The following is a 25,271-nucleotide window of genomic DNA, read 5'->3' as shown; positions in this document are numbered from 1 at the left end:
TGTTGCAGCTGCGTCACTGAGGGTCACGGCCCAGACGTAATTGACCTGGTAGGCCCCGAGGCACACAACTTCCGGCAGCAGGCTTGTGGGCGTAAGCGCATCCCGAAAATCCTCGACCTTGTACGGCCTCGCTCTTACATCACCGTGTAAAAAGACGGTGTTGAGAACAATTCGTCCTTTTGGCAGTTGGGGCAAAATAAACTGGTAGTCCCTTTCGTCGTCGTTGCTGAACCTGTTTCCGCGGCCCAAAGTGACCGCTGCCGCCGCCCCGCTTGAGCCCATGATTCAACGATCCGATCAGCTCGGCGGCCGGAAGCGGAATGCTAGCCGATTGCTCCACGGAGGCTAGCCATGTGCTGCAGTTTACCTCATGTGCTCGTGACTTTCACGCAACGCATATGAAAAAAAAAAACGAGACCACCGCCCCCGGGAGGGCTTGAACCTCCAAACGTTCGGTTAACAGCCGAACGCGCTAGCCGATTGCGCAACGGAGGCTAGCCATGTACTGCAGTTTACCTCATGTGCTCGTGGCTTTCAAGCAACGCATCTGAAAAAAAAAACAAGAGACCACCGCCCCCGGGAGGGCTTGAACCTCCAACCTTTCGGTTAACAGCCGAACGTGCTAGCCGATTGCGCCACGAAGGCTAGCCATGTGCTGCAGTTTACCTCATGTGCTCGTGACTTTCACGCAACGCATATAAAAAAAAAAAGAGACCACCGCCCCCGGGAGGGCTTGAACCGCCAACCTTTCGGTTAACAGCCGAAACAGCTTTTGTAGGACGTCCCACAGAAATAGGGCGTCATGGCAGTAAATAAAGATATGCTCAATTGATTCTGGCTTATTACAGATTAAGCAGTTTACCGACCAAGGTACAAAAAGACCTTTGCTTTGTAACCATGGCTTTACAGGGAGAGTGTCGGTATGTAATTGAAAAAAGAACGTTTTAGCAGAGGGTCTCACTGGCATTTTTTTAACGCGCTATAGCACATCGCGCTCATGACCTAGCCTGTAGGCAGCTCGGTAAACCGGTAATGGTAAAAATACATCGAGAATATCAGAATACAAAGGCTTTTTCGTGACATCACACAAGTATTCATATGAGAACCTTGCCTTGAGCAGGCGTACAGAAGTAACCACTTCACGCAAATAAGGACTGAGCGGTCCAGCTCCGAAAGAAACAGTTGACACGACAAAGTCAGATAGATAATCATGCAATCGTGCTTGGATCACAGTTCTCAAAAACACATCAGTTTGGTCCCGCACAAAGAAGAATCTGCTTACCAGCTGCTTGAAAAACAGGTGTGAGAGCCCTAGCCCACCATTTTTCACCTTGTGAAACAAATTGCACCGGCTTGTGCGCTCCCATTGCGATCCCCAAATAAAGGTCGCAAACACTCGGTGGATTTTTTGAACCGAAGTTCTTGCCATGGCCATCACTTGCAACACGTAGAACACTTTTGCAATTAAAAACATATTACAAACGGAAGCTCTTGCGAACATTGAAAAGTTATGGCCACCCCATTTATCGGTAGCATCTTTGACGCGTTTATTTTCCTCAGATCAATATTCATCAGCATTGAGGTAGTTATTTAGCGGGACACCGAGGTACTTTCCGGGGGAGACGGTCCAATTCATATTACAGTACACCTAGGGTGTGCTCTGCCAGTTGCCATGCCAAAATCCAAGGCATTTCGGCCAACTGATCACGCTACCAGTTCCTGTGCAGAACGCCTTAGCAACACTGACAACTTCCTGCACGCTTCTAGCATCGGTGCAAAACACGGCTATGTCGTCCGCGTACGCTATGACCTTAACTTCACTGCTGAAAAAAGTGAAGCCTCGAATACATGGTGTTGCAAACAAACGTAAACAAAACGGCTCCAAGTATATCGCAAAAAGTAGAGGGGACAACGCACATCCTTGTTTCACACTCGACCGCACAGGAATTGACATACTTAATTCTTTGTTGATCACTAATTTCGCTGTGCAATCATGATACACCATTTTAACACCTTCAGTAATTACAGATGCAACATTTACGTGCTCCAGCAATAAAAACAGAACTTCATGTACAACTTTGTCGAACGCTTTATGTAAATCTAGCTGAATCATAGCTACGCGGTCATGCATTGCGTCACAACATTCCAGAATACTTCTTGCTATGTGTATGTTCGTAAAAATTGTTCTACCTTTAATGCCACAGGTTTGATGCGGGCCAACGAGGGACTTAATAACGTTTTGGAGCCTTCTAGCTAACACTTTCATGTATATTTTATAATCTGTATTGGTCAAACTAATGGGACGGTAGGACTCAACTGAAAGTAATTTTGCAGGATCGTCAGTTTTGGGGATCATTACTACGTGCGCTGTCCTGAACGAGAGAGGCGCTTGCTTTTTTTCATAGCATTCAGCGATCACTCGGTGTAAAGCCACTGCCATTTCTGCCTTAAAAAATTTGTATACGGCTGCACCCAGTCCATCTGGCCCAGGTGATTTGCCATTACCCAAGTCATCGATTGCCGCTTCAATTTCGGCCACGCTAATTTCAGATTCCAGTGATTCTCTAACCGTGTCCTCTAATCTTAGCATAAGAGTTAGAAAGTGGGCTTTGAAGTACTCGGGGTCATAAATTCTTCCTCCGAGAAGTTCGGTATAAAATTCAACAAATGCACATTTTATCTCTTCGCTTTCTCGTGTAATTTTGTTGTAATATCGAATTTCATTTATCTCCTTATTTGCAGCATGCTTCTTTTCTTCACTTAGCACACGCTTAGTGGGCGTTTCGCGCAGCCACAACTTTTCAGAGCGCGCCCTTATCATTGCGCCGCGGTACTTATCTTCGTCGATCAACTCGAGTTTCGCTTTCACCTCTGGTATTTCTTTTTTAAACGCTCCAGGCACTTCATGTTCTACCCCTAACATGTACACCATTTCACTGTGTAACTGTTTCTCTAGTTGCCTTTCCTTGTGACGTAATACGCATGCTCTATCGATGGCAGCAATTTTAATGTCGCATTTAAACTGCTCCCACACTGATATGAAACAGTTGGTTTCCGTATGCAGGGCGTTTGAAAGATACTCCTTGGTTGTCGTGACAAACAATTCATCTTGCAGCAGTTTTTCATTGAACTTCCACAGGAACCAATTAAACTTGACACTCTTTCGTTTTTCGCCAATCGTAATCGAGACCAAACTATAATCGCTAAAACTGAGATATTGTGTTTCATAAGAGGAACACAGTGGTACAAACTTCGCCGGTACGTATATTCTATCAAGCCTCGCATGGGAATCACCTTGAAAGTGCGTATACCGTGCTTGGCCATCTCGCGTCATTGCATAACCAATGTCCTCAAACTCTCTCTAAATTACTATCGCGTTCAACAGCTCAGCGCTTCTATCGCGTACTTTGAGGCTCGTCGTTTTATCTTCAGCTGTACAGGCGCAGTTGAAATCCCCAAGAAACACAACATGTCGTTCTGTTTTCAAAAATCCTTCAGCATACTTAAAAAAAGTTTCGCGTTCTTGAATTTTGTTCGGTGCGTAGATGCACACAGCGCGCCACAGTAGACCAGCAAAAATAAAATCACATGCGACAAGTCTCCCACTTTCGCAGGTGGACACTTTTATGCGAAGCATATTACTAGAGCTACAGTGGCTACAAGGGGGAAGTGTGAGGAGCGCGCCCGGGCAGGCGAAGCGCTTTGGAAGGAAAGGGGCAGATGGCGCTGCAGCGCGCATACACGTCAGATTCTTCGGCTGCAGCGTTGGTAAACGCGTGTTTTATACGCGGCGGACGCAGTTTTTCTTTCGTCATGTTTCCATGGCTCTCACTATATTACAGAAATCGGTTCTGCTGGACACTTGGTTGTACAAGAGAGCCGGAAATATTACTGAGTTAATTCCAAATTGAGCAGAATGTCAAGAGAAAGCAGACTTACCGTTTCCATGTTGGATCGCCCAACAGCGTAGATTATTTCGCGACGGGTTGATTTCTGCTGTACTCGGACAAAGCACCACATGTTCAAATGCGCAAAATTTCTGAATAAAGCTTTATTTTGCTAAGCTGCTCTGGTAGCGGCAAAATAAAATGATTTCCTGGTACTTGGGAGTGAAACCTCTTCCAAACAGTCCTTAGGTAACCCGCCTCAGTTTCAAGTGCTTCTTTTTTTCCCGCGATGATTCCCTCTCTTTGTTAAGGGATTTCATGTAGAAATGAAGGCGTGTTAGCAGGAAAAACTTGGTGATGTGGTTGGTAATACTCAGCCCATGAAGTTCACAGCCAATCAAGACATTGTTCTTCCTGAGACAGCATGTCAGCTGATCAAGGCTGTCATAGTGCAGTTGGTTGTTGCTAAACCACATAGAAAAGGTGAGTTCTAACGCCTCTACAAACGAGAAAAGTTCGTGGGATGGGTAGAGCAGACCACCTTTGTCACAAAATTTGGTAAATGTCGAGAGTTCTTTGTTAGCATTCTCCGGATTCACGAGAAGCTGATCAAAACAGTCTTTGCAGTGAGTTTTCAGGATGGTCTTTCGTGCAACATACCCTGCAATGTAAAACACCAGGCGGCTGTCGCTCGTTTTTTCATTGTACACATGGTCAGAGAGAAGCTCAGATTTCTGGAGCCTTTGTGAAGCATCTTCTATCTGTCCTCTGTCAAGAAGTTCATCCACTTCACCGCCTGCTTCCTTCTCACCCAGCAAAAACTGCAGGGTGCCTCCTTCACAGTTTCCGCTGCTCGGCGCTTTCACTAAGTTATAAAAACTTAGGCAATTAACAGTGATGAGGAACTGGGTTGCGTTGGGGTGGTCATTACAGCCGGAAAACTGACGTATGACGCCAAACAGTTTTTCCAGGCTATCCTGACAAAGGCGGCTTGTCAGCAAGTACTTGTACCCAAGCTTGTCATGGACATACTTTAACAGATCTAATGTTGCATGGAGGGTAACCCTCAGTCCTTCAGCTGTGCTTGCTGACAAAAAACCTACTCTGGAAGGTGCCAAGGATCTTTCCCATTTGTTAAGGTACTCGATGAAATCTTTGATGTTTTTCTCTTGAATGGACCCAAGTCTTAGAGCTTCGGATGGAATACGTGCTGTCATCGCCTCTATTAGCTTGGCCATTGTGCTGACAAATGCCTCAGTTGCTGCTGGGTCACCCCAATTCCTTTGAATTTCATTCTTGTAAAAGAAAAGGCCACGAACGACTTCTGAGCTGAAAAGTTGGAATGCTAAGTTCACCCTCATTTTCTCAAAATTATTGGGCTTCACGTGGCATGCACTAATTTTTGGCATGACCTTGAGGGTGACTGCACATTTATCTTCCTCGTGTGCCACCCTGATGTGCTCAATGTAGGCAGCACCATCCGGAGTTTTGTAGAAGCACTTCAGGAAACCGTTCCTTACGCATTTTATCAAGTGGGGAAAATCTGACATAAAAAAAAGACGTCTTTCTTTATCAACAGGATGAGCAACCGACGACTTCACACAGCTCGAGGAACCAGATATTCCAAATATGCGCCACATAGAGCGGTTCCATGAAGCGCCATCAGCTGTCACAAAATCAACCTTCAGGCCAGCTTTTTCGGCAAGAATCACAGCTTCTAGGACGATTTTCGACAACAGAGCTGCCTTCACATTGCCCCTTGAGGCAAAAACACCAAGTATTTGATGCCAAGAACCGCTTAGAGGTTGAAACATGACCACTAGACCGTGATCACAAGGCACATGTTTCTCACTTTCGGGGGTGAATTTTCCTAAGTCCACAAGTCCCTCAATCTTTCCCCCTCCAACTACACTGAAACACTCCGACAGTTTCATCTCATCTATTATCAGGCCACCGTGGCACCTGAATTCATCCATGGTCTTCGTTTTCTTGCCAATCCCTGCAAGCACAAGGGAGTTGAAGCCAAACCCGCTCTTATACTTCCGCATATATGTCTTCAAGCAGGTTCTGTTCGGGAGTGTTAGTATTCCCTCTCTTCTGACGTGCTCGTAGAGTCTTGGACTCTTCATGCGCATTATAATGCACTCGAGTAGCCAATCTGGGTTGTATTTCATCCCTCTCAGTGATTTGCGACGAGCTGCCTGAAAACACTGCAGTACCGCGAGCCTTTGCTTAGGTGGAAGAGCTTTTAATCTGTCTTCCAGGACGCTCTCTTCCAGTTCTACACTCTGCCTCTCAAGATCCTTGATGGTTTGTGTGTAGACTGACAACTTGGCCTTGAGTCGCCGAACAGTTTGCGTTTGAAGTTTTTTCTTCCTTGAGAGTCTGGGAGCTGAATTCTGGCTACGACGCTTTTTTGATCGCTGGTTCAAAAGAGCTTTTCTTAGATGCTTGCACATCACACATGGCCTACTGTCATGCGCTACACCACGACACTTTATGCTTGAAATGATTGCGTCAAAAAAGTGAAATTTCTTGCTTCCCAACGCAAACGGAAATTCATCGACTGTGCCGGCTCCAACACAGACTTCCATGCTGTCGACCTCTTTCAAAAGAGATGTAGGATCGGTGGATGACAGCCCCGACTGGCGCACTCCCTTTAAAAAAACATCTTGTTTCACACAGTTCGCTTCTTGTGAAAACACAACCAGCTTGCTTGCATATAGGACCCGTTTATCCTTCCCTGGTTTGCACACACTGTAAGCCACAGTCAACGGCGAAGGGTTCAACGTGTGCATGCCCCACGAACACGACGGTAAAGTGAGGTCCTGAAACGAAGCTGTGCAGTACGGAACCTCCTCGAAGCCCACACTCACAGAAACGGCACTGTCTTCTGCACATTTCTTCTTGGCTGGAGCTGTGGGTTCAGGCTTTGCGGGCCGCTTCCTGTCAGGCGGCAGTTGCTTCGATAAATACTTTGGTAGGTTTGGGAAAAGCGTGGGCACAGCTCCAGGAAGCAACAGAGGCCTGCTTCTTTCGATTCGGACGAGCTCTCCATTCACTGTGTGCTCAAAGTACCTTGAAATGTACCTTGTGTCGAAATGAAGCTCGCACACCGCAGAGTTCTTCTCGAGTTGTTTGTCAGCACGCGGTATAGCCCGCTGCCACTGCGCCAACGCCAGTTCATTCTTGGGTACACCAAACAGCGACAGTTTCATCTTGCACGATTTGTAGCCAGTAGTGCACCCAGGCACAAAACAGTGGCTCTGTTTTCTGGGCATCACCACACATACAGCGCACAAGAAATAACTCACACAACTGCCGGCAAAGCCGAGAGAAACACGTGCAGCACAGCTCACGCCAGCGTATGCCACCGCGCCTTGCCCATCGACTGACGTGCAAACGTCGTCGAGCGCCGCCTGTCGGATCCTCCTCAAAGGCCTCAGTGGACCGCATACGGCGAGCGGCGCGCTGCTCACACTTCCCCCTTGTAGCCACTGTACTAGAGCTCAACCCAGCTCCTCAGGCGCGGCGGTGTCGCCTTCAATACCACGTGACACCGTGACGTCACGGGTGAGGAGAAACGGGGCTCCAACTCGCGCCGTCACTCGCGGCGTCGCCTTCAAGGCTGACCACGTGACACCGTGACGTCACGACAGAGGAGAAACGGGGCTCCAACTCGCGCCGTCGCTCGCGGCGTCGCGGCGGTATATAAGCAGCTGCGCTTGTTTCTAGGTGGCTTTGGCTCAACTCTTGCAAGATGGGCTGGGTGGGAATCAAACCAGGGTCTCCGGAGTGTGAGACGGAGACGCTACCACTGAGCCACGAGTACGATGCTTCAAAGCGGTACAAAAGCGCCTCTAGTGAATGCGGTGTTGCCTTAGAAACGAGCGGTTTCTAAGGCTCAGGCGTGCGTCGCTTGCTCAGGCGCACATTTCGTTGCCGCGCCGAACGCTGCGTTGCTCGACGCTCACCGCGTCCAATGCGGGGCGCGTAGTCGCTGCGCCGTAGCCCATTGTCCTACACCCCTTGGCGGGTCGACGGGAACGCTGTCGCGTTCCACTCTTGAAGGCGAAGCAGAGTAACGCATGAGTTGTTTCTTCGTCTAGCCGAACCAAATATAGCCAAGCAACAGCAGTTCAACAGTGGTTCAGCAACTAAAACAGTGGTTCAACAACTAAAATGAAGGCTAGTATGCTTCGCAACCTGGGCTTAACCTTAGCTAAGCCACAGCCATTTTTTTCTACAACCGATATGCTATTGCGAATAAAAATGACGCAGCCTCCTGACCGTCCAACAACATGGCACACACATACACTGTATCTAGATCGAAAAACTTGAACCACCTGTTCTGTTTGCTCCTCACTCTCAATTTTTGTTTCTTGTAGAGCCAGAAGGTCAACGTCATTCTCTAAAAGCATGCGACTAATCTGACACTGCCGCCTGCGCGAACACATTCCTCGCACATTCAATGTCGCAACGCGTAGGCTAGATTTAAAGTTAGACGCCATCTCATGGGGTTGCTTGGCCAAGTGTCCCACTCACATCGATGCTGTGGGGTTCTTGTGATCATTGTTGAAGGCTACTGGAACGGGTCCTCCGCAAGGGCGGAGGCGTTTTAGGGGCCACCCTACTGCCAGGCGGCACGTTCGGCTTCGGTTTAAGCATAGACCGCCGCGTAGTCGATGCCTTCGTTGGAGGTTCGCCGGTGCCTGACGCAGTAGTTATTCCTGTATTGCCAGTGTCTTCGTGAGCACGCTTTGCAGCCATGCTTCCGGTCATAAGCATCTCGACGTCCGTTGCTTCCTGGCCTTCTTCTTGCGGCAGTGTCGATGACGCGCTTGCTGCCTTCACGCCTGCGTCGCATGTTGCAGTCTCTGGCTTCGTTTCCGGGGCTGCAGCCAAGGGCTCACCCCCCAGGTTCGCTTCCTGGACAGCTCCTGGGGAAGGTTCAAGGGGCTTTGCAGGAGTCTTCGCCACGTCGTTGTCCTCCCTGCTAGCTTCTTCGGCATCTGCGGCGTCCATCATGTGTTCGGATACTACGTCCCGTTGGAGTGGGCCTGTAACGCTGGCATAAGAGCGCACACATTGGGAATCATCGTGGCCGAAGCGACGACAGACCCCACATCGTGGAACGCGGCACTCTCGCCGGATGTGTCCGATGCTACAGCATCGGAGGCAGAGCGGCGCTCTGCCAGGAACGAAGACGAGCGCCATATCCTCAGCAACACGCAGTTGGTGTGGTAGGTCGTCCACAGTGAGGCCCACATTTAATTTCAGCGTCACCGAGCGGGTGGTTGATCCTTTGTCAATGCAGCCCTTGACCTTCCACTTGTCTCTGCTAATTTCCGTCACTTTTCCAAACGGCGCCAAAGCCACTCGCACGTCTTCGTCCGGTACGCCATGAAGCAGCCAGTATAGCTTCAGTCGGACACCTCGATCGCGCGGGTCGATGACCATGCAGCGGTGGTCTTTAACGTTGAACGCTTCAGCTTCTAATATCTTCCTCTTGCCTTCCTCGTCCTTAAACGTCACTGCCCAGACGTGATTCATTTGGTATGCCCTGAGGGCAACCATTTCCGGCAGCAACGAAAGACGTGCAAGGCTATGTCGGACATGCTCCACTCGATATGGCCTGGCTTTCACATCGGCATGCAAAAAAAACGGTGTTTAAAACAGAAGCACCTGTGGGCAGATGAGGCAGAACAACCTGGTAGTCTTCAGCCGGCTTTTCAGTACACCTGATACCACGGCCCACACGGGCAGCTGAAACCGCCCCTACAAGGGAGCACATGATAGCACGTCCTTCCACTTCGGTAGCCAAGACGCGTCAATTGCGCCACGGAGGCTAGCCATGTGCTGCAGTTTACCTCATGTGCTCGTGACTTTCACGCAACGCATCTGAAAAAAAGAAGAGACCACCGCCCCCGGGAGGGCTTGAACCTCGAACCTTTCGGTCAACAGCCGAACGCGCTAGCCGATTGCGCCACGGAGGCTAGCCATGTGCTGCAGTTTACCTCATGTTCTCGTGACTTTCACGCAACGCATCTGAAAAAAAAAAACAAGAGACCACCGCCCCCGGGAGGGCTTGAACCTCCAACCTTTCGGTTAACAGCCGAACGCGCTAGCCGATTGCGCCACGGAGGCTAGCCATGTGCTGTAGTTTACCTCATGTGCTCGCGACTTTCACGCAACGCATCTGAAAAAAGAACGAGACCACCGCCCCCGGGAGGGCTTCAACCTCCAACCTTTCGGTGAACAGCTGAACGCGCTAGCCGATTGCGCCACGGAGGCTAGCCATGCGCTGTAGTTTACCTCATGTGCTCGCGACTTTCACGCAACGCATCTGAAAAAAAAAAGTAGACTACCGCTCCCGGGAGGGCTTCAACCTCCAACCTTTCGGTTAACAGCCGAACGCGCTAGCCGATTGCGCTACAGAATTTTTTTTCTTTATTGCCAGTCCTCGACATATCACAACACAAATTCCTAAATGATATAAACAAAGACCAAAGAAGCAAGAAGGAACGAATACACAAACGAAACAAAGAACAGTAATATTTACATTCGTTGCCGTCCGCTACAGTGGCACGACGTTATCGGATTGAAATTCCTTTAGTGCTGTAAGGGGTTCAACCCTCGACAGCCACTCAGGAAGAGGCTGTTGCAACTTCTGCACTTCCACATACCATTGCATGGATTCACAAAAGTACAGACGCACCGGTCGGGCATCCGGGTCACAATGGTAACCCGACATTCTTGCGCGCCATAAACAGTGAAGGCCCGTAAGCATTACATATAAGGCAGTGGGTTCCCCATGGCATGTAGAACCCACCTTGTTCAAGGAAGATTTTAACTGGTAGAGTACTGGTGTGTAATTTAAAGAACGATTTAGTGGCTGGTTGAGCTGGCATCTTCACCCTTTTCAATACATCTAGGCCTGGGCCTCCACTGTACGGGGCTCTGTACATGGGTACCAGCAAAACACTGTCACATAAATCACGATATAACTTTTTCCGTTTTACACTCCACAAATATGCACTAGAAAAACGAACACGCAAAAAGGAAACACTCTGAATTATTTCCCTAAAGAAACCACGAACTGGTCCTGGCATTGTTTCGGTGCCTACAACGAATTCGGGAAGTGATCTTGACAACCTCATTTGGATAACGGTGCGTAGAAATGGGTCATTTGTGTCTTGAAAAAAGAAGAACCTGTTTACTAGTTGACGCAAGAAGAAGTGCGCCAACCCCAGACCACCATCCATCACGCGCCGGAAGAGATTATCTCGGCTACATCGCTCCCAGCTCGATGCCCACACGAAAACAGCGAACACGCAGTGCAGTTTCTGCACATTAATCCGAGAGCATTGTAGTACCTGCATTACGTACCAGATCTTTGTTGCGAGAAACATGTTGCACGCTGTTGCTTTCGCGAACATTGACAGGTGACCGGCGTTCCATCGGTCGGCTTTTTCTTTTATTTCTTTTGTCCGCTCCTTCCAGTACTCGCTACTCTCCTTGTAGGCATCAAGGGGTGCGCCAAGGTACTTAACTGGCATCGTGATCCAGGTGACGTTCGAAAAGTGGTCTGGTGTGGACACCCATCCCCCGTGCCAAAACCCCAACCATTTCTGCCAGTTCACGAAGCTATTAGTGGCATTACCAAACTGTTTGACGATACTCACAGCGTTCAATACACTTTGCGTATCTTTAGAACATACAGTCACATCGTCAGCATATGCCAATAACTTCACCTCTGCTGCTTGGAGGCAAAATCTCTTAATGTATTCATTTTCAATGACGGCCTGACATAGCGTTTCTATGTAAACACAAAACAGGAGTGGGCTGAGTGGACAACCCTGGCATACGGAGCGCTTCACGTTAATGGGGGCCCCCAGCATTTGATTAATTATAAGTCTCGTATAGCAACTCCGGTACGCCATGGTCACCCCCTCAGTGATTATGTGGCCAAAATTAACATGTTCTAGGATGGTGAGCAATATCTCGTGAGAAACGCAATCAAACGCTTTCTCCAAGTCAAGCTGGAGGATCGCAACTGCATCACACATGGCATCAGAACACTCCAGAACACGCAGTTAGTAAGCGCTATGGGTCTATAGGAGGAAAGTTGCTTGAGCTTCTCGGTCTCTTCTGTTTTAGGTATCAGTACTGTATGGGACTGGCCGAAGGATGGTGGAAATATTTTCATTTCGTATGCTTCATTGAAAACTGCGGTCAAGATAGGAGCTAGGTGGCTTTTGAACGATTTGTTCCAAGCGGCACAAAGACGTACCGTCTGGACCTGGTGACTTGCCAGGGTTCAGGTCTTCGATGGCCTTTATCACTTCCTGTTCAGTTATTCGTCCTTCAAACGTTTCTTTAACGTCACTCGACAGCTGTGGCATTCGCTGCAAAAATAAATGCTTGAAACTTTGCATGTTGACAGGCCTGAATACGAAACGCTTTTGGAAATGTTCAAAGAAGGCGCGCCCTATATTCTTCATATCAGTTACTACCACCCCGTTATATTCGATGGCCTCAATCTGTTTGCGTCTGGAGTGCTTTTTTTCTAATCCCAGTGCTCTTTTCGAAGGCATTTCCCCGCATGCTAGTCTTTCTGCTCTCGCACGCACGAGCGCGCCTCGATAACGCTCTTCATCGAAAACCTCGAGCTTTTTCTTAATAGCACGCATATCTTCTTGATAAGCGCCGGGTTGCATGCATTCGAGCGTCACAAATTTTTCCAGTAATGTTTTTAAATCCCTTTCTCTTGCCTTCTCTTCATGTCGTAGTACGCTGCTTCTTTCAATTGCCTTGATTTTAATAGTTTGTTTCAACAGCTCCCATTCCTCGCCCAACTTCATAGAACTGTCTTTTCCAAAAGAATTAAGAGCATTCACTACCGTTTCGTTAAAAGTATCATCCCGTAGAAGCTCAGCATTCATTTTCCACAGTTCCCAGACGAATTCTTTTCGTTCTTTTTTGCGGCCCACCCTGCATTTTACCAGGCAGTGGTCAGAAAAGGATACGGCAGTAACTGCATAGCACTGGCATTTTTCTACTGATTGATATGATAGATAGATACGGTCTAATCGTGCATGACTTATTCCCTTGAAGTGGGTGTACCTCACTTCTCGGTCAGCCCCGAAACACTGAGCGATATCCTCTAATTCAAACTCGTATATGATCTGCGCCATGATATCGCTGCTTTTGTCGTAAATTACGCGTCGCGTAGACCTATCCTCGATGTTCAATACACAATTGAAGTCTCCAACACAGGCTATCGTTTTGTGCACAGAAAAGTGGTGCTTCAAGTTCAAAAAGAAATTTACCCTTTCTTGCACTGTATTAGGCGCATAAATACACAGCACGCGCCATTGGACATCGCAATAGCTGAAATCACGAACGACAAGTCGACCGGAAGAGCACGAGAAGTAACCGTCTATAACCAGGCCTGGAAGCTTCCTCATGGACAAGACACACCCCGCCGAAGTCCCTAAGGCGTGGCTCACTACCGTATAGTAGTTGTACGTGAACCTTTGCACCATGCTCCCGGTCTCCTCCTCGCCGTCTACCTTGGTTTCTTGCACTGCTAAAACGTCGAGGTCGTGGTCCACTAGCAGTCTATACATCTGACTCTTTCCTTTTGGCGGCCAGACCTCGAACGTTTAGCGTGCCTAGGCTAAGCGACGGGTTGGTAGCCATTATTGATTTAAACGGGAGGGGAGAAGGCCCGGAGCATGGTGCTCACCTTAACGTCTAGCTGACCGCTAGACGCCTCCGTGGCCATCCGGTGGCCGTCGTCCGAGTTCGTCTTTGGTCGGCTTCGGGGTGAGCCTACGGTCAGCCTCCAGGTTAGGCTTAGGCTTGAGGGTGGAGCACCTGCCGGGTAGCGTCTTAGCCGGCGGCGCCTCGGAGTCACCGCTGGCCTTTCCGTCGACTTTCTCCTCCTGCTGGAGGGACCTCTTCACCGGTGCCGAGACGCTTTCGACGCGGGCGCTAGCAGTAGTCGCGTTGTCGTTTTCCGCTGCCTCCGTAGTATCAGTAACCGGCTGGCGGCTCTCATTTTCTTTCTGGGCCACCCTGACGCTGATTAGTGCGATTTCTGGCTCGTAGGGAGGAGGGACATTATTCGGTCCTCCTTTAGTCGGCGTCGTCGTCCCGCTCGCTTCTGCCACCGCATTGCCGCTTCCAGCTCCCTTGGCCGCTTCCTCGGCCTCGGTCACGTCCATCATGTGGTCTGATGTCAACGGCTCGCTCTCTGCCGACCCCGCGGCTACTGCGTATGAACGTACATGTACACAGTCCGTGTCGCTGTGTCCGAAAAGCCTGCACCGGGAGCAACGGGGAACCTTACATTCTCGACGAACGTGACCAGAGCCCCGGCAGCGCAGGCACTGCATGGGGCGACCTGGGGCTACGACCAGCGCAAGCTCGCCGGCGACGCGGATCTGCTGGGGCAGGTCGTCGATTTTCAGTCCAGCCTTCAGCTGCAGCTGCACAGCTCGGGTCGTCGAGCACTTGTCGGAAACGCCCTCCACTCGCCAGCGCTCCCGGGTTACTTCCGTGACTTTGCCAAAGGAAGCCAGCGCAGTCTTTACGTCTTCATCATCCACACCATGAAGAAGCCAGTGAAGACGAAGCTTCAGCTGCTGTTCTTTAGGGTCGATGACCAGGCAGCGACGCCCCTTGACCTGAAGCTCCTTCAGTGCAGCCAGCTTTTGGGCCCCCTCGGCTGTCTTTATCGTCACCGCCCATACGTGGTTGATTTGGTACGCTCCAAGGGCGACGACGCCAGAGAGCATACCAAGAGCTTGAAGCGCGTCCCGAAAATCCTCTACGCGAAACGGGCGAACACGAGTGTCGCCGTGCAAAAAAAACTGTGTTTAACACGATGCGTCCTGTAGGTATCCGAGGCAAAATAATCTGGTAATCCTTATCTTCCGATGTCGAAAGCCTGTTGCCGCGGCTAACAGCCGCATAAGCCGCTCCACTGGAGCTCATGATCCCGCGATCCGTTGAGCTCGGGAGCCGGAAGCAGAATGCGCCACGGAGGCTAGCCATGTGCTGCAGTTTACCTCATGTGCTCATGACTTTCACGCAACGCATCTGATAAAAAAAAATGAGACCACCGCCCCCAGGAGGGCTTGAACCTGCAACCTTTCGGTTAACAGCCGAACGCGCTAGCCGATTGCGCTACAGAATTTTTTTTCTTTATTGCCAGTCCTCGACATATCACAACACAAATTCCTAAATGATATAAACAAAGACCAAAGAAGCAAAAAGGAATGAATACAGAAACGAAACAAAGAACAGTAATATTTACATTCGTTGCAGTCCGCTACTGTGGCACGACGTTGTCGGATTAAAATTCCTTTAGTGCTGTAAGGGGTTCAACCCTCGACAGCCACTCAGCAACAGGCTGTTGCAACTTCTGCACTTCCACATACCATTGCATGGATTCACAAAAGTACAGACGCGCCGGTCGGGCAACCGGGTCACAATGGTAACCCGACATTCTTGCGCGCCATAGACAGTGGAGGCCCGTAACCATGATCAAGTCGTACGGGAAACCTTCATCGTCGTATACTGGCAAAAACCTGATTCCGTGGGGTTCTATAGGTAGCTCCTTTTTTAGAGTCCTTTGTAACACGTCCCAAAAAAAGACCCCTTCCCAACAGTGGATGAAGACATGATCTATGCTTTCTGTTTTTTTTACATATAAGGCAGTGGGTTCCCCATGGCATGTAGAACCCACGTTGTTCAAGGAAGATTTTAACAGGTAGAGTATCGGTGTGTAATTTAAAGAAGAACGATTTAGTGGCTGGTTGAGCTGGCATCTTCACCCTTTTCAATACATCTAGGCCTGGGCCTCCACTGTACAGGGCTCTGTACATGGGTACCAGCAAAACACTGTCACATAAATCACGATATAACTTTTTCCGTTTTACACTCCACAAATATGCACTAGAAAAACGAACACGCAAAAAAGAAACACTCTGAATTATTTCCCTAAAGAAACCACGAACTGGTCCTGGCATTATTTCGGTGCCTATAACGAATTCGGGAAGTGATCTTGACAACCTCATTTGGATAACGGTGCGTAGAAATGGGTCATTTGTGTATCGAAATGCGCCACGGAAGCTAGCCATGTGCTGCAGTTTACCTAATGTGCACGTGACTTTCACTCAACGCATCTGAAAAAAAAAAATAGAGACCACCGCCCCCGGGAGGGCTTGAACCTCCAACTTTTCGGTTAACAGCCCAACGCGCTAGCCGATTGCGCCACGGAGGCTTTTTTTTTCTTTATTACCTTGATTTCAACACCACTCAAACGCGTACAAAGTAGGTCATTTGGTGCAAAAAAATAATGTTACATGACTTCGAGAGACTGTACATATTTAAAAGGCACTCAAAGAGGATATCACAGACGCCAAAGTGTCAAGCTCCTCAAACCACTCTGGCGGTTCAATCATGTGCTTGAGGGCATCACGTGTGTACCTAAGACTTTCACTTAGGTGTTCCCTCGCAGACATTTCATCTACGGGGGCATTCCTGTTATCCATGCGCGTTTTCCACACACTGCTCATACACAAAAGCATTACCAAGTCCGCCGGCACTCCCCCTGTGTCTGCACACGGTAAGAACCGAATACCGAAAGGACTTAACGGCAGTTCTTTCTTCAGAGTTCGTTTTAGAACATCCCACAAGAAAACTGAGTCATAACAATCCAAAAAGATGTGCTCAATAGTTTCAGGTTTCTTACATATGATGCAGTTAACAGACCATGGAACAAAGAAGCCCTTGCTTTGCAGCCATGGCTTCACAAGGAGAGTGCCCGAATGCAATTGAAAAAAGGTTTTCGCTGAAGATCTAACCAGCATTTTTCTAACGCGTTTCAGCACATTGCGTTCAGGTCCTAAGTTATACATCATACGGTAAACAGGATGAGGCAAGGAAACATCAACCAGATCACTATAAAGTTTCTTACGCGTCACTGAAGTCAAAAATTCATTCGAAAAATGCGCTTTCAGTAAAGAAAAGGACATAACAACTTCCCTCAGAAAGCCAATTGGTGTTCGAGTACGTTCATTTGCTGATGAGACAACCCACTCAGGCAAGGAAGAACTCAATCTCACCTGAATAACAGTACGCAGAAATATATAACTTTGGTCCCTTAAGAAAAAGAACCTACTAACAATCTGTTTCAAAAACAAATGTGTTAATACTAGTCCTCCATTCTTCACCGAATGAAACAAGTTACAACGGCTAGTTCTCTCCCAAGTGGATCCCCATATATATACCGCAAACACTCTGTGAAGTTTCTGCATCGAAATCCTTGCCATGCATAACACTTGTAGTACATAGTTTACCTCATGTGCTCGTGGCTTTCACGTAACGCATCTGAAAAAAAAAAAAACAAGAGACCACCGCCCCCGGGAGGGCATGAACCTCCAACCTTTCGGTTAACAGCCAAACGCGCTAGCCGATTGCGCCACGGAGGCTTTTTTTCTTTATTGCCTGTTTGCAGCACAAACCAAGAACACATTCAAATGCTAAAACATGTCAACCACACTTTGGCTAACATTATATATTAAAATCGCTTCAGCTTGATCAGTTCATCAAGAATAGCCACCCACTCGGGAGGCTCACTCTAGGCACGATATATTTCCCGAATATACGCAACACTTTCGATGAAGTTTATTCTCGCCGGACGGGTATCGACATCCGAATGTCGCACTGCCATTCTCGTTTTCCACAAACTGTGGAGGCCAAGGAGCATAAACATATGGCACGGAACTCCTCCTTCGTTATCGGTTGGCAAATATCGAATACCAAGAGGTGTAATCGGTAGTTCTTTTTTAAGTGTACGTTGTAAGACATCCCAATGAAATATTGAATCCCAGCAGTCGATGAAAACGTGTTCGATGGTCTCCGGCTTTTTACAAAGTAAGCAGTTTACTGTCCATGGCACATATATTCCTTTTTCGTCTAACCATGTTTTTACGGGTAGAATGTTTGTGTGTAGCTTAAAGAAAAACGTTTTTTGAGAGGGTCTAACTGGCATTTTTTTCACCCGTTTCAGTACATCATCTCCTTGGCCTCACCAGTTTACAGACCTGTACAATGGTATTGGCAACATTGTGTCAATTAAGTCTTTATACAGTGTTTTTCTTGTCACAGAGCACAGGTATTCCATGGAAAACCGTGAATCAACCACTTCGCGCAAATATTCCCTAATACTTCCTCCCTTCACATCACTGGTCGTTACAACATATTGCGGCAGTGCTTTTCCCAAACGGACTTGAATTACTGTGCGTAGAAAATCATTTCTCTGATCCCGAAAAAAAAAGAAAACGCGACACAATTTGTCTGATAAACAAATGCGACAGGCCTAGCCCACCACTTCGAGCTGAACGAAACAAATTGGTTCTGCTTATCCTCTCCCAACTAGAAGCCCATATAGATACGGCAAAAACACGATGCATTTTTTGCACACTTGAACGACACATTGATAACACTTGCATAATATACCACACTTTCGCTACTAAAAAGAGATTGCACACAGAAGCGCGTCCAAACATTGACAAATCTCGGCCAAGCCAACTATTTGATTTTTCACTCATTCTATCAGCTTCATCGGACCGGTACTGTGCGGTGTCATTATAGTGCTCGAGCGGCACACCCAAGTACTTAGTTGGCGTTGTTGACCACCGGATGTTTGCAAAGTGAGCTGGTATAATGTCCCTAGTGACTGTGCCACATACCGATGCTCTTTTGCCAATTGATCTGGGATCCAGATTGTTCACAGTACTTCTTTACAAGACGTACAGCTTCACGAACGCTATCACGATCCTCGCAGAAGACTGCGATGTCTTCAGCGTATGCCAGTACCTTGACTTCAGAAAGCTCTAGCCGAAATCCTAGGACGTTGTCATTGCGTATCACTGCTAAACAGAAAGGCTCGAGGTACAATGCAAAAAACAATGGACTTAGTGGACACCCTTGTCTAAGAGAAGATCTCAGTGACAGCTTCTCGCTGAGGGACTTATTAATTATAATCTGTGTCGTGCATTGGTCGTAGGCCATTTTGACGCCATCTAAGATTACTTTCCCTACTTTAACATATTCCAAAACAAGAAGAGCATCGTGGTACACATGGTCGAAGGCTTTCGCCAGGTCGAGTTGCAACAAAGCAACGCGTCTAGCGAAAACGTCGCAACACTCTAGAACGCTTCGCGCTACGTGGCTGTTTGTAGTAATAGTGCGGCCTTTTATGCCGCAAGTTTGATGCGGACCGACAAGATTTGTAATGACTCTTTGAAGTCTCTTTGCCAATACCTTCATGAGTATTTTATAATCGGTATTTGTAAGGCTAATTGGCCTGTATGCCCCAACCGATAAGAGCGCCTTGTGGTCATCTGTTTTCGGTATTAAAACCATGTGTGCACTTCTGAAAGAAGGTGGCAGTCGCTTATATTTATGTGCCTCAGAGTATACATGCTCCAACACTTGAGCAAGCTCAGGTGCAATTGCCTTATAAAAGGCGGCTCCTAAGCCATCGGGACCCGGTGATTAGCCTGCAGGAAGTTCTTCGATCGCGTGTTCTATTTCTCGGATGCTTATCGGTTCCTCGAGACTGGCTTTTACGTCGTCATCAACGCGCGGCATAAAATTCAAGAAACTTGCTTCAAATTCAGCTCCCACGTGGATTGGGACGCCGAACAACTTGCGGTAGTGTTCGGTAAAGGCCTGTTCAATCATATTCGAGTCGGAATTAATCTCATCCCGATAATTAATCTGTTTTATTTCATTTTTCCTTGCGTACCTCTTTTCATCGGCAATGGCGCGTTTGTTCGGCGTTCCATCAACCCACAGTCTTTCCGTCCATGCCCGAATAACTGCTGCTCTATATTTTTCCGTGTCAATAGCTTCCATCGCGCTTTTAACTGTTCTGATTTCATCACTAAATTTTCCAGGTTCCGCACTGTCCATAAAAATAAGAAAATTTAGTTCCTTCTGGAGCTCATTTTCTTTCATTTTTTCATTGTGTCTTCTAACAGTTCCTACTTCAATTGCAACCATTTTCACGCGAACCTTAAAGTCTTCCCATACTTCTGCCCAAGGTACACTCTCATTACTGAACATGTTTTTAATTTCGTGCTTTACATCGTTTATAAATTTGTCATCACTTAGGTGTTTTTCGTTAAATTTCCAAAGTGCCCAATCGAACCGCGGCTTTTTTGGCTTGGCACCGAGTGCAAACCACACTATACTGTGATCGCTAAAGGACACCGGCTTCACGACATAGTTATCGCATAGAGGCACAAGATCTAACGAGATGTAAGCTCTGTCAAGTGGTGCCTGGTTATCTCGTTGGTAGTGTGTAAATTGCGGCTGCAAAGTACTGGACAAAAGGCGACCAACGTCTTCTAGATTGTAGTCATTTACTAAGGTGTTAATCAGTGCACTCTTGTCCTGCGGGAATTTACGTTTAGCACGATCTTCTGCACGAAACACACAATTAAAGTCACCAAGAAAGATGATGTACTTGTCACAACGAAGGTACTCTTCTAGATTCGAGAAAAAACGACATCTTTCATTGATATCATTTGGCGCATACACCCATATCATCCTCCATTGTGATCCATTAAAAGAAAAATCAAGAACAATAAAACGCCCACTTTCGCTCACAGTAACCATATCTTCATTTATACCAATACCCCTTCGAACCAAGACAGCGCATCCACCAGACGTGCCGACAGCGTGACATGTGCATATGTTATAATATGTTCTGAAAGGTGTTAACATTTTGTTTGTTTGCTCCTCGCTTTCAACTTTCGTCTCTTGTATAGCTATAATATCGAGTTCATTTTCAACACATAATCGGCTGAGCTGGTACTGCCTCCGTCTTGAAGCGAGGCCGCGTACATTAATAGTAGCAACTCGTATTTCCCTCTTCAAATCCATTGTTAATAAGCGGGAAAGGTAATCACAAAACAAAAACGTATATAATCACACGTAGCACTTCTAGGTCTACTTATAGTTTCGTCTACAAGTGCTAACGGAGAGAACAGCTGTTTCGCGACACATTGAAGTCCAGTCCATAAAATACCTTGCTTGAGCAGCAGCTGACCTCCCCGACCCTTCGGTAGCGTTGGGCTCTCGCAAGCTCGCGTCTGAGTGTCTTTGCAGGCACAAGACCCTACGGCTGCTTTGGCGTCGTCGCCGCCGTTCTTTTGTCCGGCGGGATATTCGGCGTCGGCCGTAATGACGGCCGGCGCGTTACCACTGACTTTGGCAGCGGTTCCTCGCTGTTCGGTTTGCCAGTTTTCCCGCCGTCTCTTGTTGATTCTTCGTGTGTTCGCTTCCCGACCACCACATTAGCATTGGTAATGTCCATCGCTTCGTTGTCAGCTGATGCCACAGTCGAAACAGCAGGCGTTTCTTCGGCCGCGATGTCTTGCTTATGAACGTCGACGGCCGAGCCCTTGCTCACAGGTCGCGTAGGCGTTCCTGGCACACCCACCGCTCCGGCAGTCGTTTGCCCCTGCGGTTTCGGTGGTTGTGTCGCTGTGATCTTCGCCTCGTTGGCGCTCCCGGCAGAGGCTTCCTCGGCGTTCAGCGCTTTCATCTGCAGCCGTCGGCCCCGTCACGTTTGCGTATGTCCTCACGCACTGCGACTCGTCATGGCCATGACGACGACAACGTGCGCAGCGAGGGACGCGGCAGTCGCGCCGGATGTGCCCTGTGTTGCGGTAACGAAGGCAGAGCGGTGCTCTTCCAGAAATCACGACGAGAGCTTCCTCACCGGCTATCCGTAACACAGGAGTCACGTCGTCCGCCTCCAAGCCCTTCCTCGGCATCAGGGTGACCAGGCGCGTTGAAGAACCTTTATCCTGAAGGCCATGCACCCGCCACCGCTCTCTTGCCACATCCGTGACTCGGCCGTAAGGCGCCAGGGCTTCACGAATGTCCTCGTCCGGCACGTTGTGTAACATCCAGTGCAGCTTGAAGTGCATTGCTTTATTTCCAGGGTCGACGACGATGCATGGTGTATCCTTCACCTTCAAGTCCTTTGACCGCAGCAGTTCTTTCACTCCGTGACTACTTTTGAAAGTCACGGTCCACACATGACTCATTCGATACGCCCCTAGGGCGTCAACGTCAGACAGCAACTTCATGCTCGACAGCTTGTCACGGAAGTTTTCCGCCCGGTATGGCCTTGCACGCATATCAGCATGCAAAAATAAAGTATTCGTAACAAGTCGCCCTGTTGGTAGTTGAGGCAGTAGCACCTGATAATCAGGATCCTCGTTAACAAAAAACCTAGAACCGCGGCCCTGCTGGGCCGCTGATGCCGCTCCGACGGAGCTCATGACAGCCACGTCCGTACACTACAGTGGCCGGAAGTGGAATCCCGCAACGGAGGTCCAGCCTCGTGCTGCAGTTTACCTCATGCGCTCGTGACTTTCACGCAACGCATCTGAAAAAAAAAAAAGAGACCACCGCCCCCGGGAGGGCTTGAACCTCCAACCTTTCGGTTAACAGCCGAACGCGCTAGCCGATTGCGCCACGGAGGCCGAGCCTCGCGCTGCACTTTACCTCCTATGCTCGTGATTTTCACGCAACGCATCTGAAAAAAAAAGAGACCACCGCCCCCGGGAGGGCTTGAACCTCTAACCTTTCGGTTAACAGCCGAACGCGCTAGCCGATTGCGCCACGGAGGCCGAGCTTTTTTTTTTTTAATTACCGGCTTGGCAAAAGAAAATACAATGTGAGTATTACATGGCCATAAAAGACAACTAGTCAATGCCAGATCAGTGTAGTGAGATAAGAACGATGTAGGCTAGTCACTTTGTCCAAAGCACTTAGCCAATCAGGAGGATTACTCTGTGCACAGAAAAATTCGCGTATATATAACAAACTTTCAATGAAGTATTCATGTGCTGGGGTCTGAACAAAGCGCTCATGCCTAATATCCATACGCGTTCGCCACACACTGGCAAGAAGCGTATCCCGAAAGGACTTAACGGCAATTCCTTTTTAAGGCTACGTTTTAGAATATCCCACAAAAACACTGCGTCATGACAGTCCAAAAAGATATGCTCAATCGTCTCCGATTTTTTGCATATAAAGCCGTTCACAGACCAAGGTACAAAAATGCCTTTGCTTTGCAGCCACGGTTTCACTGGGAGAGTGCCTGTATGTAGTTGAAAAAAGAAAGATTTAACAGAAGCTCTTACCGGCATTCGTTTAACTCTCTTAAGAACATCTCGTTCTGAACCTAAAACAAATACTGTACGATACAACGGTACAGGCAAGAATACATCAACAAGATCTTTGTACAACTTCTTACTAGTAACAGCGGTCAGATATTCACTAGAAAATCTTGCTTTTAGTATTCGGAAAGACACGATCACTTCACGCAAGAAAGCACTTAAAGGCATTGGCCCCGTATACATGGACGGCATACATAATCAGGCAAAGAATCGCGCAGTCTAGCTTGAATCATTGTTCTCAGAAAAGCATCGTTTTGGTAACGCAAAAAAAGAAACCTGCTTACAATCTGTTTGAGGAACAAATGTGACAACCCCAGCCCCCCATTCAACGTTCTATGAAACAGATTACTACGACTTGTACGTTCCCATGTTGAGGCCCAAATAAACATCGCAAATACTCTATGCAGCTTTTGCACAGACATCCTTGTCAGACATAACGCTTGCATCACATAAGAGATTTTAGCGACTAAAAACAAATTACACACGGTGGCTCTTGCAAACATTGAAAAATTATGCCCTCCCCATTTGCCGGTCTGGGTTTTCATTCGCACTACTTCATTGTCCCAATATTCTTTGCTATCTCGATAATGTTCGAGGGGGACACCTAGGTAGGTGCCTGGAGTTACCGCCCATTGCATGTTACAAAAAGTCTCAGGCTTGTATTGCCAATTCCCATGCCAAAAACCAAGACACTTGTTCCAGTTAATAGCACTTCCCCTTGCAGTACAAAATTTTACAGCCTCTTGTACAACTGCTTTAACACTGTCATGGTCCGTACAAAACACTGCTACATCATCAGCATATGCTAAAATTCGAACTTAAGTTTTATGAAAAGTGTAACCCCGGATGTTTGGGCTCTTAAGCAGCCGCAAACAAAAGGGCTCGAGGTAGAGAGCGAAAAGCAGGGGGGATAAAGGGCAGCCCTGTCTCACAGACGACTGCACAGGAATGCCATCACTTAACTGACTATTAATTATCAGCTTCGCTATACAACCATTGTACATCATTTTAACACCTTCTGTAGTAACAGTTCGAACATTGATATGGTCTAGGATCGAAAACAGAACTTCGTGTACGACTTTATCGAACGCCTTGTGCAGATCTAATTGCAACATGGCCACGCGCCCATATATTCCGTCATTTACCTCATTTGCTCGTGATTTTCACGCAACGCATCTGAAAAAAAAAAAAAATAGAAACCACCGCCCCCGGGAGGGCTTGAACCTCCAACCTTTCGGTTAACAGCCGAACGCGCTAGCCGATTGCGCCACGGAGGCCCCCTTTTTATTTTTCTTTATTTCCTCGTTACAGAAAGTGCAGCACGAGGCCCAGCCTCGTGATGCAGTTTACCTCATTTGCTCGTCATTTTCAGCAACGCATCTGAAAAAAAAAAGACCACTGCCCCCGCAGGGCGTGAACCTCCAACCTTTCGGTTAACAGCCGAACACACTAGCCGATTGCGCCACGGAGGCTTTTTTTTTCTTTATTGCCGGTAATCATCAGTACATAATAATGCAAACATAATGAACATATATACACAAACAGACGAAATTTCCATCCGTTACAACAAATTAATAAGTAAAAGCCGCCTGTTTTATTTAGACTGGCGTCATTTAAAATTCTTTAAGATTAACCAGGGATTCTATCCTGGCCATCCAAGGCAGAGGACACTCTTGTGTAGGAAGCACATCAAGAAAACGTGTTATTTGTTCTCGAAACAAAACACGGGCTGGTCTTGCATCGGGATCGCAGTAGAAGCCTGCCATGCGGCCTCGCCATATACAGTAGAGGCCAGTTAACATTATCTGATCGAAAGGTGTTCCGTCCTCGTCATCTATCGGTAGGCATCTTATTCCCTGTGGGTCAAGAGGAAATTCTTTCTTTATTGTTATCTGTAGAACATCCCAGAAGAAAACTCCCGCCCAGCAGTGTAGAAAAACATGGTCTATTGTCTCTGGTTGTTTGCATATGAAGCAAGGTGAGCCCCATGGCATGTAAAAGCCCCTTTCTTCTAAAAACGTTGCAACTGAGAGAGTACCTGTGTGTAGTTTGAAAATGAAAGTTTTCATACCAGGCGGTACCTGCATTTTTTAACGCGTTT

At 47.8% G+C, this 25,271-nt stretch overlaps 1 protein-coding gene and 10 non-coding genes across 11 annotated transcripts in view; 1 reads left to right on the top strand and 10 right to left on the bottom strand.

The window, feature by feature from the left end:
* LOC142575171 (lysyl oxidase homolog 3-like) overlaps positions 1-25,271 on the top strand; it is a 208,047-nt gene that overhangs the window by 32,202 nt on the left and 150,574 nt on the right. The window lies entirely within an intron of this gene.
* TRNAN-GUU (transfer RNA asparagine (anticodon GUU)) lies at positions 422-495 on the bottom strand. The gene has a single exon. It is a non-coding gene; the product is annotated as a tRNA-Asn (tRNA).
* On the bottom strand, positions 572-645 carry TRNAN-GUU (transfer RNA asparagine (anticodon GUU)). The gene has a single exon. It is a non-coding gene; the product is annotated as a tRNA-Asn (tRNA).
* TRNAN-GUU (transfer RNA asparagine (anticodon GUU)) lies at positions 9,810-9,883 on the bottom strand. Its single transcript has one exon. It is a non-coding gene; the product is annotated as a tRNA-Asn (tRNA).
* Positions 9,961-10,034, bottom strand: TRNAN-GUU (transfer RNA asparagine (anticodon GUU)). The gene has a single exon. It is a non-coding gene; the product is annotated as a tRNA-Asn (tRNA).
* TRNAN-GUU (transfer RNA asparagine (anticodon GUU)) lies at positions 10,108-10,181 on the bottom strand. Its single transcript has one exon. It is a non-coding gene; the product is annotated as a tRNA-Asn (tRNA).
* Positions 16,109-16,182, bottom strand: TRNAN-GUU (transfer RNA asparagine (anticodon GUU)). Its single transcript has one exon. It is a non-coding gene; the product is annotated as a tRNA-Asn (tRNA).
* On the bottom strand, positions 17,319-17,392 carry TRNAN-GUU (transfer RNA asparagine (anticodon GUU)). The gene has a single exon. It is a non-coding gene; the product is annotated as a tRNA-Asn (tRNA).
* On the bottom strand, positions 22,398-22,471 carry TRNAN-GUU (transfer RNA asparagine (anticodon GUU)). Its single transcript has one exon. It is a non-coding gene; the product is annotated as a tRNA-Asn (tRNA).
* Positions 22,545-22,618, bottom strand: TRNAN-GUU (transfer RNA asparagine (anticodon GUU)). Its single transcript has one exon. It is a non-coding gene; the product is annotated as a tRNA-Asn (tRNA).
* TRNAN-GUU (transfer RNA asparagine (anticodon GUU)) lies at positions 24,374-24,447 on the bottom strand. The gene has a single exon. It is a non-coding gene; the product is annotated as a tRNA-Asn (tRNA).

Source organism: Dermacentor variabilis, chromosome 1, assembly GCF_050947875.1.
Source record: "Dermacentor variabilis isolate Ectoservices chromosome 1, ASM5094787v1, whole genome shotgun sequence".
In the NCBI taxonomy this organism is placed as follows: Eukaryota; Metazoa; Arthropoda; class Arachnida; order Ixodida; family Ixodidae; genus Dermacentor; species Dermacentor variabilis.
The sequence above is the reverse complement of the archived record's forward strand: the minus strand, read 5'-3'. Positions and strand labels throughout refer to the sequence as shown.